This window comes from Hippoglossus hippoglossus, chromosome 6, assembly GCF_009819705.1.
Source record: "Hippoglossus hippoglossus isolate fHipHip1 chromosome 6, fHipHip1.pri, whole genome shotgun sequence".
In the NCBI taxonomy this organism is placed as follows: Eukaryota; Metazoa; Chordata; class Actinopteri; order Pleuronectiformes; family Pleuronectidae; genus Hippoglossus; species Hippoglossus hippoglossus.
The window spans coordinates 8207077-8221360 of NC_047156.1; the positions used below are offsets into that span (position 1 = coordinate 8207077).

General features: G+C 42.7%; 1 protein-coding gene across 9 annotated transcripts in view; it reads right to left on the reverse strand.

Annotated features, from left to right (window-relative positions):
• LOC117762735 (serine/threonine-protein kinase BRSK2) overlaps window positions 1-14284 on the reverse strand; it is a 172201-nt gene that overhangs the window by 58460 nt on the left and 99457 nt on the right. The window lies entirely within an intron of this gene.

Genomic DNA, 14284 nt, shown 5'->3' on the forward strand with positions numbered 1-14284 from the left:
GAATGGACGAGCAAACAAAAGAGTGGCAACATCAATAGTTTCATCAGCGTGGCTGCAAAATCCAGTGATAGAGAACAGGGGATCAGAGACAGCCGAGGCAACAACAAAGACACAACAAGGTTAGATTCATGTCACACATGTCACACAGCGACTGAACAGAGAAACCAGCCTAAAATCTCAGAGGGGAAAATATTGGATCACGGGGTCTGTCATCTCTCACTCTCCACTTATTGCATCTTGCGCTTTCTCTCTCTTGCACACAGAAGGAAATCACAGACATTGCTGTCACCTCCCTGAGGCGAGTGAGTGAATGGTCTCTTGATACCGAGATCTGAGGATCAAAGTCAACAGGGCAGTCATGTGTGTCAGCGCAAAAAGAAAAAAAAAACGAAACGCGGGTGACTATGCTAACATGGGAGCTACAGTGCATGCACGAGCTGCTGGATGGATAGAAAAACAAAAGAGGGGCCGATGAAGGGTGACTGAAGAGGGAGGGATGCAAGAGGGATGAAGCATAAGCCATGTAATTCCCTGCAATGGAGAAGAGTAAAAGAGAAACGGGCGACAGAGAGAGAGAGCACACTGTGGCGGTGCCAGCTCGGCCCCCTGAGTCTCGCAACCTCTTTTGTTCTTAATTAAAACAACACGGGGGGAAATTATAAGATGTATGTCAACGGGGAAGTAATGAGATGAGCAGAAACATGTGACAATCAAGGAAACACTAAACATTTCTCATTTATAAATATTTTGGGATATTTTGCCTTTAATGATAAGACAGTGTCGGAATGGGGGAAGATGCAGCAAAGGGCCAGACTTGGACCCAAACTTGCAGCCACTGCAGGAGGACTCCAGCCTCTGTGTGCGGGGCGACAACACAATAAGAAACTAACCTCAGTGGGTTTGCTTGCAAAATTTTACAATGATTCACACAATTTTATTGAGTTATTTCCAGAAATATAAGAATTTAATTTGTTGGGTTATATAATGAATATTTTGTGTAAAAACACTGGCTTAATAACTTGTTTATTTATCAGATCATAGAGAGATATCCTCCAGGTCATTTCTTTTTAAATCTGCCAAGGATGTTATGTTTTCATCAGGGTTTGATAGTTAGCAGGATTACACGAAAACTACAGACAGATTTTCACGAAAAAAAGAACCCATTCAATTTTGGACTGGATACGAATAAATTTGCAGATCGAGGATTTTTTTTTAAATCACTTTCTTAAACATTGTGGGATTGGGTTGTTTTTTCTATCAAGATCCAAGAATTATTCTCTGAGAAATCAATGAAAATGTTGAAATCATACCTGTTCAGGTTACTGATATTTATAAATGTGTGCAATTTGATGCAGATCCAAATAAATCTGGATCTAGTGAAATTAAATGTGGTTTCATAAAGGGACCGTTGGGCCTTGGCGGAGGTACAGTCAAAATATTTCACAAATGATTTCAACCAGACGCTCTAATCTTATTCTTCAATAATCAATATCTGACTGGCTGAACTTTCATTGAGATTCACTCTTTTCTCATTTAGTGCAACAGTGCAACAGAAGATGATTAATTTAGCTTTTTCTGCGACAGAAACTTCATCTTCTCCGAATGTTACTTTCAATTGTATCTCATTTAATTAATTCTAACTTCTGCAAAAGAATAAAACTATTTCAGAAAAGCTTCTCATTGAAATGCATGGAGCGAGACGTGCTAGATAAATAGATAAGATAACATATGTGCGAGGGAGAAGACGAGTACGGATGGGGTAATGGCTGCAGAGAATGCGGGTCCAACTGTCAGTGAGCAGACGGGGAGGAGACGGCACAGCTTGGCCACTGGCTCACGGACAAAACCAGTCAGCTCGTCATCCATTCATACTTGTGACATGTGGACACATTAATGCATGATGCACACACACTGTACACACACGCGGCACTGATCACGGCAAGCCATGAACCGCCTCCATTCATCCATATGTCGGTCAGAGAGCCAGTAGGGCACAATCGCTTTCCTGCCAGGAGCAGAGGGGAAGCCAAGCTGGTGTGTACCCCATGCATGTGTGTATGCATCTGTGTGTGTGTGTTTGTACATGCATGTTAATGATAAGGCCCTTTCTTGGCTGTACATGTCAGTCTTTGCAGCCATAAGGGTAGGACATTAGTTTCAAGGGCAAACACACACATGCAGCCTGCTTGTTACACTCTAGGAGGACATCAGTCAAGATAACATGTGGGCTTTGAAAAACCTGCTTATCCCGAATTGGTTTAGAAATTGACGGGGGCAGACTTGAGGCCATGGATTTAACAGTATTTTGTGAGAGGAGCGAATGCACATTATGTGGTTGTGTTACTTACAAAACACACAAATGCATGTGCCTGCGTGCGAAAACACATGGAGACGGTCAGCGCAGCATGTGTCTCTGATAATCACTGTATCACTGTCTTTTGTGAAGAGGAGGTAATTTCCCTATACGCGGGGGAGTCTGATCAATGCCAGAGACATGTAAATCGATCAGGACACAGTCTCTGATAGCTCGCTAGTTCTTATCCTTTATCCATCTCCCACCATTCCAAATCTTCCTCATTACCCCCTTTCTACCTAAGACCGATTCTCCTCCTCCTCCTCCTCCTATCCCTCATTTATTCTCCGTTTCCTGCATTTTATCTCTTTAATCGTGTCTACGATGTGTGCCGGTGCTGCTGACATATCCATCAGGATGCCACTTAGATCAGAGGCAGGTCACATCATTTCACACTAACTGACATGTCCCTGCATGACCTTGGTCGTAATAGAGTCTAATGGCAGACGCCCTCCGCACCCGGAGGTCAAAGGGTATAATCATGCACCTCCTCAAACCTCCTGCACGGACTGATAGGTGGGATGGAGTGGGACGGGCTGCGGGAGAATCTGCGGGATGAGCGATTTATCAGCGACTTGCAGGATCCCTTTGATCGCCATGTTTTTGTGTCTCTCGTCCAAAGTGTCTTTTTGTCAGCTCGTCCACTCCGATACGTGAGGGACATTTCATACGAGAGGGTTGGAAAGGTGACCTTGGTTTGTATGAAAAGTGGATTAATGAACTGTTTCTCTGATAGAGAGAGAGCGCGCACAGAACGGAGTTTGATGATTAGATCTGAAGGTCATCTGTATCTGCTAAAACAAAGTGTAAATTGAATAACCTACAGTAGCCTATATTTGCATGTCTGATAGATGGAATTTGTGCAGAACAGGAGGATAAAATTGGATCCTCGCAGGAATCAGAGGAAAACTGTATTAAATGACATTTGATACCCATCTTGCAAAAAATATACCTGCAGCCAATCTTGTGATTTAAATTTGGCTTAATAAAATGTCTCAGTCTAGTTAGCAATCAGTGAAAAAACTGAGGTGGGCATTTTACTCCTTCTAAACTCAGATATTAACTAAATAGTTACAAAAAAATGTAATGTACATTGAAAAACACTAAAACATGATTCATTATGTGAAGTGCACATACATTAGTAGAGAAGTTAGATAACAAGATTATTTATAAAGAGAAATGAAACGTGACCTGACAGTGAAATACAACAGAAGTAAAGTGAAAACTACTTAAACAAAGTAATGAGTGAATAATGAAAACTACTTAGTGCAGTTATTCAGGCGAACTCCAACACTGAGCTAATTGTGATTCACTTCCTCCGCTAATTATCTCCACGTATAAATACATGACTTATTCATTGACACGTGAGTCCGGACCAGAGTCGGCCCGGCAGAGGAGTCAATACTGGAAAGACAACGTGTCAGCAGGTACGACCGGTCGATTTAAAAACAACTCAAATCAGCCTCAAACTTTGTTAATAAGTTCAGAATCGCTCTAATCGTGTAATCAGGGAGTTGTTTTGGCTTCCGCACTTGTTAATTAGGTCTTTACACCGAGTCTTGACACACACAAAGGCTCAGGCTTGTGCTCTGTTGGTTGGTGCTGCATATAAATATTTACTGAGCCTAAGAATGGAAAATGCACATGCAAAAATTTAGAGCGCCTGAATGTATGTACATGCATGTTTGTGCTTTGTGGGCAAAAAACCACATGCATGCACATACATAAAGTGAGTGAGGGTAGGAGCAGGGAGAGAGCATGATCTAGATGATTGTGGAAGCACAACAGAGTCATTAGGAAACAGCCCTCGCAGGCATGCAGATGAAAAACCTGATGAAGTTAAGTGTCTTGCCTCTGCACATCCACTGCAAAAGCCAAAAATACATACAACAGGATCTGTCTGAAATCATGAGCTTTACAGAGACCGAGCTCGTTCCCCTGAGTATTTACTCAATTTATCCCCAATTGTGAATGTAGCCTGTGCATAATGTTTGAGCATCTTGGAGGCGAGTAATGAAGACATAAATAAATATGTCGAACACAGAGGAGTGACATGGATGTAACTATGGTTCTATGAGTACATGCTCTACCAATTACAGGGTAGAACTGTCTTTCCTTGAGGCAGAACAGTATTAATCATATTCACTGTCACTACTCGCAGGGAAGTGACTTTGTAATTATTACTTTTGTTAATACATTAAGTTCTCAGGAAAAAGTTGCTAATTACTGTGAAATGCTGTCGTTTGTATTCACAGCAACAGAATGATCAGACGCATACAAAATGTTTTTCACAAGATTGTTTTTCTTGTTACGGTAAAAACATTTTGAACTGTGGGATCAGTGCATGACGCGTGGGCGTGTACACTACAGCTGATAAATGATGGACATTTTTCTGTTTTATTATCAGGTGTCTGAGGAGTAAAATCTGTGTGTGTGTGTGTGTGTGTGTGTGGGTGGCAGTGCTCTCTGTGACACGCTTGTCCACAAGCTGTGATTCACCCAACAACCCTGCCTGTCCGATGTGAGACTATTACAGACTAAATCCTGCAGCGAGAGGTCAGACAGAACCTTGAGAGTGTGTGTGCGCGTGCGTGTATGTGTGTGTGCATGCATGTGCACTTTTTTTGACTCTGAAACAATGGTCATGAAGCTGTCTTTCATGCTGTCATTTATATGCGTGACTTGCACACCGACCTACAGCAAGAAAATGCGCACACACATACACGCAGACACACACACACACGTCAGTTACAATAACAGGGTCGTATGAACACACATATCACAGCATCACTGTGGCCGGTGAGATGACAGTTGTCACAAACTGTGATATACTTCATCGTCCATCTACTATAGTTCAAAAAAGCTATAGAGCCACACACACACAGTACAGAACAGACTTAAGACTGAACAGGACAACTTTTAGTGTTTACTTTCTTTATTTATCCAATGCTAACTTGCATGTTTATTGCTGCAGGCCAATGTACAACAAAATCACTCTCAAAGACATAATGTATTAAACGTTCTGACAGGCAGGATGCTGAGACGCAGGGCACTGGAAGTTTGCGTTTTTAAGTAGAAGCAGCGTGATATAAGATGACAGACAAATCTGGAGGTAAAAATTGAGGCGTTCATGCATTTTCCTTCTCAAGGGAACGTGACATAACTATTCAATTATCGGTCCCATCTCAGGCAAGATGGATAAAAGAGGATCTCAATACCCGGTGGCTGGGAGGAAACACACAAAATACACTTCAGTGGGGTTCACTCGTAATATATAAAGAGGTAAGAAATCCCAGAGCAAAACAAAAGAAAAAAATACTGGCATAAAAAAAAGGAAAACTGAACTTTGAAGGGAAATTCTGCTGATCTCCCCAGGAAAGCATCACTCCACTTAATGGGAGCAGAATTGGATTAAATGTGTCCTTTGCTCACAAAGACAAAGCAAAAAATAAAAAATAAACACCAAAGCAGCAACAAATATAAAAAAAAGCAAACAAAGAGTCCTCATCTCTCTGACAACCCAGCGACTGGTGTCTTTGAAGAGGAGAAACAAACGCCATCGGTTTAGACGTCTGTCTGTCTCCTGTCGCGCTCAATGGGGGATCCCTGCCTTCTGCTATCCTCCATTTCATTATTTTGTCTGCACACCATCTCTGTTTTATCTCGAGAAGACATGTGAGAGGTGTAATCAGTCAGGCGGCACCCGGTGTGTGTGGTTCTTTTGAGCTTTGTCACCACAGCGAGCAGATGAGAAGGGTTTTACGCGTCTCTCCAGGATGTGTTAGATCTACAAACTACCACTCAGACACTGTGTAAAACTCAACGCTCGGTGCCTGCAGAGTAAAACTCAACGTGACTGGAGGTTTCTTAAAAAATAAAAAAAATACATCCTGTAGGTTAAATCTATTCCTCCATTTCCATTTCACCTGAGCCCCGTTGCCACTCAATAAAGAGTGGAGAAAAACAGCGGACATACATTGATCTGAGAGTGGCGATTGGAAACCAAATTAGGATGTGGAAAGCTGAGTGACCGTCATATTGAGTGATAACAGAGAGAAAGCTCTGTGAGGCCTCACAGGTTCAGAGAAATCCATACTATTATTTAGGTTCCTACAGAATTCTCAGAGAGGGAAGAAGGGACCAAGAAATGATGCAACCATGAAACACATACACTGTGCGAGCTGTATACACCCCAATCAAGCACTGCTACTTCTATATTGTAATAATGCCATTTTGTTTCATGACATCATTTATAAACACATGATGAATGACTGGTTAGTCTAAATAAGCTGTCGATCATGTCCCTATAATGTTGTTTCCTAAAGTGAAATGTTCATGCTCGTATTTAATTGTCTTATGTGTTTGTCACACAGTTTTTCAATTATGTACTTGCACTAAATACTATATTTGCATTCATTTTTATTTATATAGTTTAATTTATACAGTTTGTACTCTTTTAATTATTAAAGCTGTTATGTGGGAATGCACCTGTGGGTTGCTACTAATTTCATAATACTGCAGTAAAGATAAAGGAATCTATCTATCTATCTAATGTGTGTGTGTTCCTGTATTTATATATTTGTGAGGACCATTATAAGCATAGACCCTAGTGAGGACATTTTTGGAAAGTGAGGACATTTTGACCGGTCCTCACTTTTTCCAATGGGCTGTTTGAGGGTTAAGACTTGGTTTTACGGTTAGGGTTAGCCATTTACTTGTAGTTTGGATGGTTAAGATTAAGGTAAGGGGCTAGGGAATGAGTGTCCTCACTAAGATAGGAAGTACAAACGTGTATGTGTAGCTTAGCAGTTTTGTTCTGTAACGTGACTATTCTCTTCATATGCAGAGAGTTTACTATATTTGATCGAAACCCAAACGAAGGAATTCACTTCCTGAGTTCTTGTTCGATGTCAAAAATCTAGATTGACGCAGCATTTGAAGACAGACATACATCAACAGGCAGAAATAAGTGAAAGAAGAAGAAGCCGTGCAGCAGGGAAACAGAGTTGGTGGTTTTGGTCTTTCTGTTCAGTCAGCCTGTTAAGATATAACTGTGTCGTAACCCCTGGCTTCAGGCTCGGCAGCAAACAAAGCTGATGGATCAACGCGCAGGGGGCACAACATATGAAACCCATTTATTTTAAAGGGTTGTCTGCACTCACAGCACATACACGTGCACACGAAGAGTAAGAAACACATACAACCACACACACACACACAGCAGAAAGTTAAAGAGGACTTGTGTGTGTTGGAGGCATTTCTATATCCAACCCACTCGCGACACAGCCGAAATAGGTGAGAATGGCCAATCTATAATCATTAGGAGGGAAGAGTAGAGATGGCGGGGAAAGAAAGCTACAGTGCTGCCGCCGAGGTGTCGGGATAACAAGATTAGACCTTGTGTGATTCATCTGTGGCCATGGCATTCTGCTCCTCACCCGCCCGCCCCCACAATGTCTGTCAGTTGGTGTGTACTCAATCTTTATTGCTTGCATTTCTCTGCCTCTTTAGTCCTAAATCATTATTTTAGATGCTCTGCATTCAAAGTTTGGATGCAACTGTGTCATGCAAAACAAGGATTTGCCGCATGTTAAAGACCGTCCAGATTACACACGTTACACAGTCGCATTGATCCATAGAGAAGGCATAATATCCCCATTTCCAGACAGAAAATCACAAATTCAAATACTAATGATCTTGTTATTTCGCACGAGAGAACAGTTTTGATCATTATCCTTGCGCTCAAATTTTACGGCCATCTTGGGTATAATGCAACTGTGGCGCCACCTTGCTGTTCTCAGCTCTCGTGATGCCGTGTCCTTAGCGCAGTGTTTCAATTTCTCATCTAAAATCTTATGACTGACATCAAGGACAGAGTCGGTAAACCACAATTAACCTCACTGCACTGAAACACCCATAAAAATCCAGCACAGCGACGTACTTTATAAGACGTCCGCTCAGAGTATCCTCACTTCATGTTAACCATCCTTCCCCTTCCTCTCCCTCTCTCCCTCTCCCTCTCTCCCTCTCTTCCTCTCTTCCTCTCTCTCTCCGGGCTTGGGGACAGTAGAGTGGCTTTGAAGTTGTGCTGCTTCAGGAGGTGAGCGAGTCGCTCTGGCTAATTAGTCGTCCTTATCCCAACAGCAGCAGCCACCACCAGCTCACTGGCTCAGAGGGAGAAGCAGAGCAGGCATCTCCAGCAACTACCAACTGCTGCATGCTAAAGATACCCCTCTCCTTCTGCTAGTGGTGAGCGCTGGCGGCCGGCAACAATTCAACTCACCCCGAGACTAAACTGCGGATTAGAAAAGTTGCTCCACTCAGCATAATGATAGGTAATGTGGTATGAAATTTGGTACAGTGCATCGTCTGCTCTCGGGGGAAGCTCGTCAGACCATCCTGCAAAAGCAAGGTTCTGCTCGACGTCTATTTTCTCCACCACGTTGCTGCCATATGAGCACGCGTGTCACACAATGCTCGGAGGGCTTGCAATAATAGACTCATGCTTTTTTAATGCATAGTGGGATTGTACAGAGCTCTCTCTCCTCACAGTGGAAATATAGTGTTTGTTTAACCCGGGCAGTCAAATCAACATCACACGAAGTCGCTAGATCAACAAATCAAATCAACAAAGTGACTAAATGTCAAAGGATGAGACCCTGTAGTTTGTGATGGAAAAAGCAAAACATCTCATCCTGCTGTCGATGAATTGAACCTCAGCTACTGACTGAAACTGTCAAAAACAATACATTCATGGAAGTTTTGCAGAGAAACATCTGTTATTTCACGTACCTTTCCTCAAGTATTACAATCGCACTTTGAATTAAGTGATAAAATTAAAACAAATGTTTCCCAATTAGGAAAACTAACAGAGAGAATCTGATTGAACCTGCTGTTTTCTTTAACTAAACAGTTCTTGATTTAAATCTAAATTAGCTTTCAATTAAACCTTCACAGTCGTTAATGCGACATTAAAATATGAGAAATTTAAGGTATTGTTGACAAAACATATTTAAATTCCCGAACAGAACTAATTTAGTTTTTATGATCACGACTGAATCTGAAACATTGTTACCTCCAGCTAAGATAAGTATTTTCATTATATCCGTCTGTCAGCGGGAATACTTAAAACCTATACTGAAGTGATTTTCATGAAGTTGTGTGGAGGGGATGGATGGATGGGGATGGGACATGACCCAAAGGAGAACCAATTACATATTGAATCAGAAACAGATAAACTGGCAGATTGGGGATCGTCAGTTTCTTTAACATGGTGAGATAAGGCACTATCCATGCCCAAGTTATCCAAATGTCCTTCCAGTTATCTTTCAAATCACTTTCTCCACCAGATTAGAGTTTCTCAATCATTTCTGGCTTGTAGAGCAAGTTTTATTTCTCAGAATTGTTCATCAGACCAACAAATACAGAGTCGTCACGTCGTTGTGACATTGTAGAAGACCCATAATCTCTGCCAGACAGATGTTCTGTGGCCACTCTGACCTTTCATCAAACCTCCAAATCATCAATCATCATATAAATTTCACAGTTCCTAACACGACTACTATTTGGCAATACCATATGGTGTGGATGCCATATTAATAGCTAAAAAAAACAACCTCTGCTGATAAGAAATGTTTGTGGGGACGTGTTGTTCCTGCGACGGCATCTGTTTTATCTCATCTCAGCAGGGCGTCTAACAGCATGACCACCTCTCTCTCTCCCGAGCTGTGCTCCGCTTCACCCTTCTACCCTCACAAGCCCAAATTCAAAAGAGCTTCACTGGCATCAGGTTTCGAAATATGTTTCAGTTTCGGTCTATATTTGGAAAGCTGTACAAAAAATGTATTTACCATGACAGATTATTGGCAACAACGATACAATAATGTTCAAATGTCAACCATAACATCAAATATAATATAATAAAAAGAAAATGTTGACATGTGTAATGACTCAGAAACATCAAACACAAAGCATGTTTCTTTGAGTCAACAACACGCTGACTGTTATCCCCACATGGATAAGGCAGTTTCGTGGAGCTGGATAAACTCAGGATATATATTGTTTATTTTTTCCCCAAAGAAAATCTCTCTCAAATCCATATAACTCACAGTATAGTAGAAACTATGATTCTGTCTCTTTATGATGTTGACATTGCACAGACTACATGAACACAGCCTGGCCTCCCTTGGTATAGCCTGTTCAGCCTGTTACGGGGATTTCTGTTGCCAGGCTGTGTCCACTTAGTCTGTGCAGCGTCAACATTTTAGTTTAGTTTTCTATCGGTCACAGTGGTCAGGTGCTCTGCCACCATGTAGCCTCTGTCTCTCTCAACTCTACGGCCCGGACGCCATGGGGACATGGCAGCGGGAGAGCGAGAAGGGTCTGGCCGAGTTTCAGAGACATTAACGACTCCCTCGGGACACACACACGCTCACAGACACGGGTCTGAGCTTTACTTTGTATCGGATCACAACACTTCACTCTGCTGAAATACTGTCACATGTGCACATATTGTGTATTCTCTCGCTGTCTGCTTCTCTCTCATTGTCTGAATACATGACAGGCAGCCACTTCCCACTGATGGAGCCTCTTATTACTATTCAGTTAACTCCGCTGTTAGATTTTCTGCTTAGATGTGAAGGGGAAAAAAAACACACTGGGCTGCAGCTGCTCTTTAAAGTAGTCGGGACTTTTTACCCTGGTTCCAAACTGACACGAAGTTCACAGACAAATTCATTATCCGAGACAATTCAATGTCTTTCTGGTTCTACAGTGTCATAGCCGGTGGGCCTGTGGACTGAAGAGTTCAACATTAGCTTTATAAAGTTCAACACACAGTGAGTGGAGACAATTAATTCAACCTGTCTCCTCATCTCCGCAGACCCTGTGACTCCCAAGGCCGGGCAGGGGAAGGACAGACGTTGAGGGATGACGTGTGTCATGGAGGATGACTTTGTGCACATGCATATGAAAATGTGTCTGTGTGACACATGTAGATGCATTCTTTTCAACTTTTGTGAGCGCGCGCATATGTGTGCACGTATGCATAAATGTGTGTCGTCAGCGGTGCCGCACACACACACACTCACTCACCTGTCCAGGGGAGTCAGATTCTCCCCTAATGGCACCATTGGGACCCCAGACATTAGCATATTAAAAGGTGACATTTCACAGTGTGAGCCTGCACTCTGCAGCAGAGAGCAGCCCGATCACCCTGACAGTCTGACAGCCACACAGGCAGCTCCGAGACCAGACACGCAAGACTGTGCCGTGCAACACAGAGGGAATACGGAAAAGTGACTGCTGGATTTGAGACTGACAAAAAAACCCTGTCCAGCCGAAGTAGGAGTCCTGCGAATAGGGGAGTGGATTTGTAATCTGATGCGTGACACCGGTACCGGTGTGTCCCAGAACCAGAGGGAACTTTACAAGTGACCTCACCAACAGTTCACTGTTTATCCAGTAGGTAGAAGCTTTGAGTTACAATGGAAACAGCAGACTGCTTTGTGTCAGAGGGCAGTGAACAAATCAATACACACACACATACACACAGAAATGCTGATGCAAAGACAACACTGCATGTTTACACTGTACTGTATTAATTAGATCCCCAACGCCTGAATCTGAATTTTCCTATTGTTAATATAAGGGGGGCAAATAATCATTATAGACAGATTCTCAATGTGAATTTGCAGGATCTGTAGAAGAGGGATTTTGGGGCTGGAAGCCTTCTGAGCAACAGAGGGAGAACATATTGACCACAATGCATCGGCTAACGTCTTATTAATTTATCTGCAAAAATGTACATATAGTTTTTATGAGCCAAAATGTCGTCTGGACCTAAAACACCAACAAAAGTATCGCTGTTTAGATTTTGTGTTGAGTTTTTGTGTCGACTTGTGTTGACTCGTCAGGCAGTAAACAGTGTACAGCTATAGGAAGAGTTTTTGACCGCATAACTGCTGTCTACACTGGAGGACCCAAAATATTGGCCGTTGCCGCTAAGAGGCTAATTCATCATTACACGATAGCCAACGGGTTCCAAGAATAAATAACAAACAACACAAACACACATATGATCACAGACACCACAACAGACAGACAAACAAACGCACTAATTTGTGCATTTGATTGATTACTAAAATGATCTCATCCACGACAGAGGGAGAAACTGGGCTGTTGCCATCAAAGATTTAATTAAATGTGAAATAATGGTGACTGCTTTTAGATTTCAGTCTCAAACCTACGAGACACATATTTAAAACTGTCTCCGTCAGAGGAAGCCCAGTCGCCCCCTGGCTCCTGCATAATTCATTCCTTGCCGGCACAAACGTGAACACACACCTGAAGTTACGGACACGCGCACTAACACACACCAGAGCCGAGCAGTTGAGAGAAGAGTGACAACGGCTGAGTTCAGTAATTGGCTCTGAACTGCCGCTTCAGCAAAAGCCTTGGACCTGTCAGTGTTCGGCATCAGTTGCCGTCATTTTCCTCAGCAGGACAGAGACACCTGGGCCGGGACATTATCCTGCTACATTCCTCTCTGCTAACACTCCAGCAACTTCTCCCGCTACAGCTAATAATACTTCTGTCAGCGCAGAGGCAACGGTGATGACCTCCCTGTCCCTCATGAAACTATTACACAGGCATGTTGGAGTGAGCAAGAGATAGAAAGTGGAAGACTTCTGGAGCAAGACGGCAATGAGTGAAAAAGAGTCGGCGGCACTGACACGGCAAGAAGCTGATTACTACTGACTGTTTATCAAACAGCAATACCGGAGCACGGAGCGCTTTTCATCCCGAGTCTAATGACGTTGCCGCAAAAGTGATGCAAAGCGGATGATTCTTCCATTTGCTGATAACCTGCGCTCCGAGCAAACCCACCAGCTTCCTGCTCTCCTGCTCATAAGCAAACAATTACAGCGGGCGCTCCTCTCTGCATGCGTCCTGCGAAAGACAATTTTCAGGTTCTTGTCCTCATTTTGGTTTTCTTTGCAACTATTCCATCAACACAAGGGCCAATTTTTGCAGCGTGAATATTTTGAGTGGGCACTGAGGGGGGGTGCCCAGCAGGTGTCCTGGGGTGTAATGCGAAGAAATCGTTGGATCCTTCAAAAAGAAGCTATGTGGGTAACTGGATAAATTACAAAGAGGATTTTTTTCTTTCCTCCCAGAAGATTTTGAAGCGTTTTGGAGAGAGGCTTTGGTAATTGCAGCTGCTGAAACCTGCTTTATTGTTGTCTTACCCCAGGATTTCTCAGAGGCTCTGACTCCTGGCGGGGGAGCCAAACAGCTGACTCCTTCAGTTTGAAAGAGGATGAAATCAGTTGCTTCAAAAACCCACTGTTAACTACCTCAGCCAGTGATTTCACTCTTCATACGGATAATTCATAATTTTTCTGCAAGATCAACCATTGATTTGTATTGAAATTTAGACTCTCTAGAGGTCCACTGCTTCTAATTTTGATATTTGAAATGCTCCATGGTAGCAGCTCATATTTCATGTGTCACAGAGGTGGCTCTTTCAGGGACATCGCTGCTCAGCCATATTAGGCAGATTTTTAGTGTGGCTTCATTCAGCTGGGTTACTGCTTATTAGGATTCTGGGGAGAGGAAGAGGAATGAAGGTCCCCAGCCAGACTTCAAAAGGGTCAGTGTGTGTGTGTGTGTGTGTGTGTGTGTGTGTGTGTGTGTGTGTGTACCACTGCACCAACAGCACACACTGCTACATTTTGGTTAAAAAACTATAATGGCACTCAGTAGAGCACATACCTCTGCTAAGGCCAAACAGCCCCCTTATGTTCAATCAAGCTCACACTCCCAGATATCAATTCCCTAAACGTACCTGATTAACTTCATCAAAATTCATGAATTATTACCTGGGAAATCAGTGAAAATGTCAAAGATTAAAACGCAATTTTAAAGAAA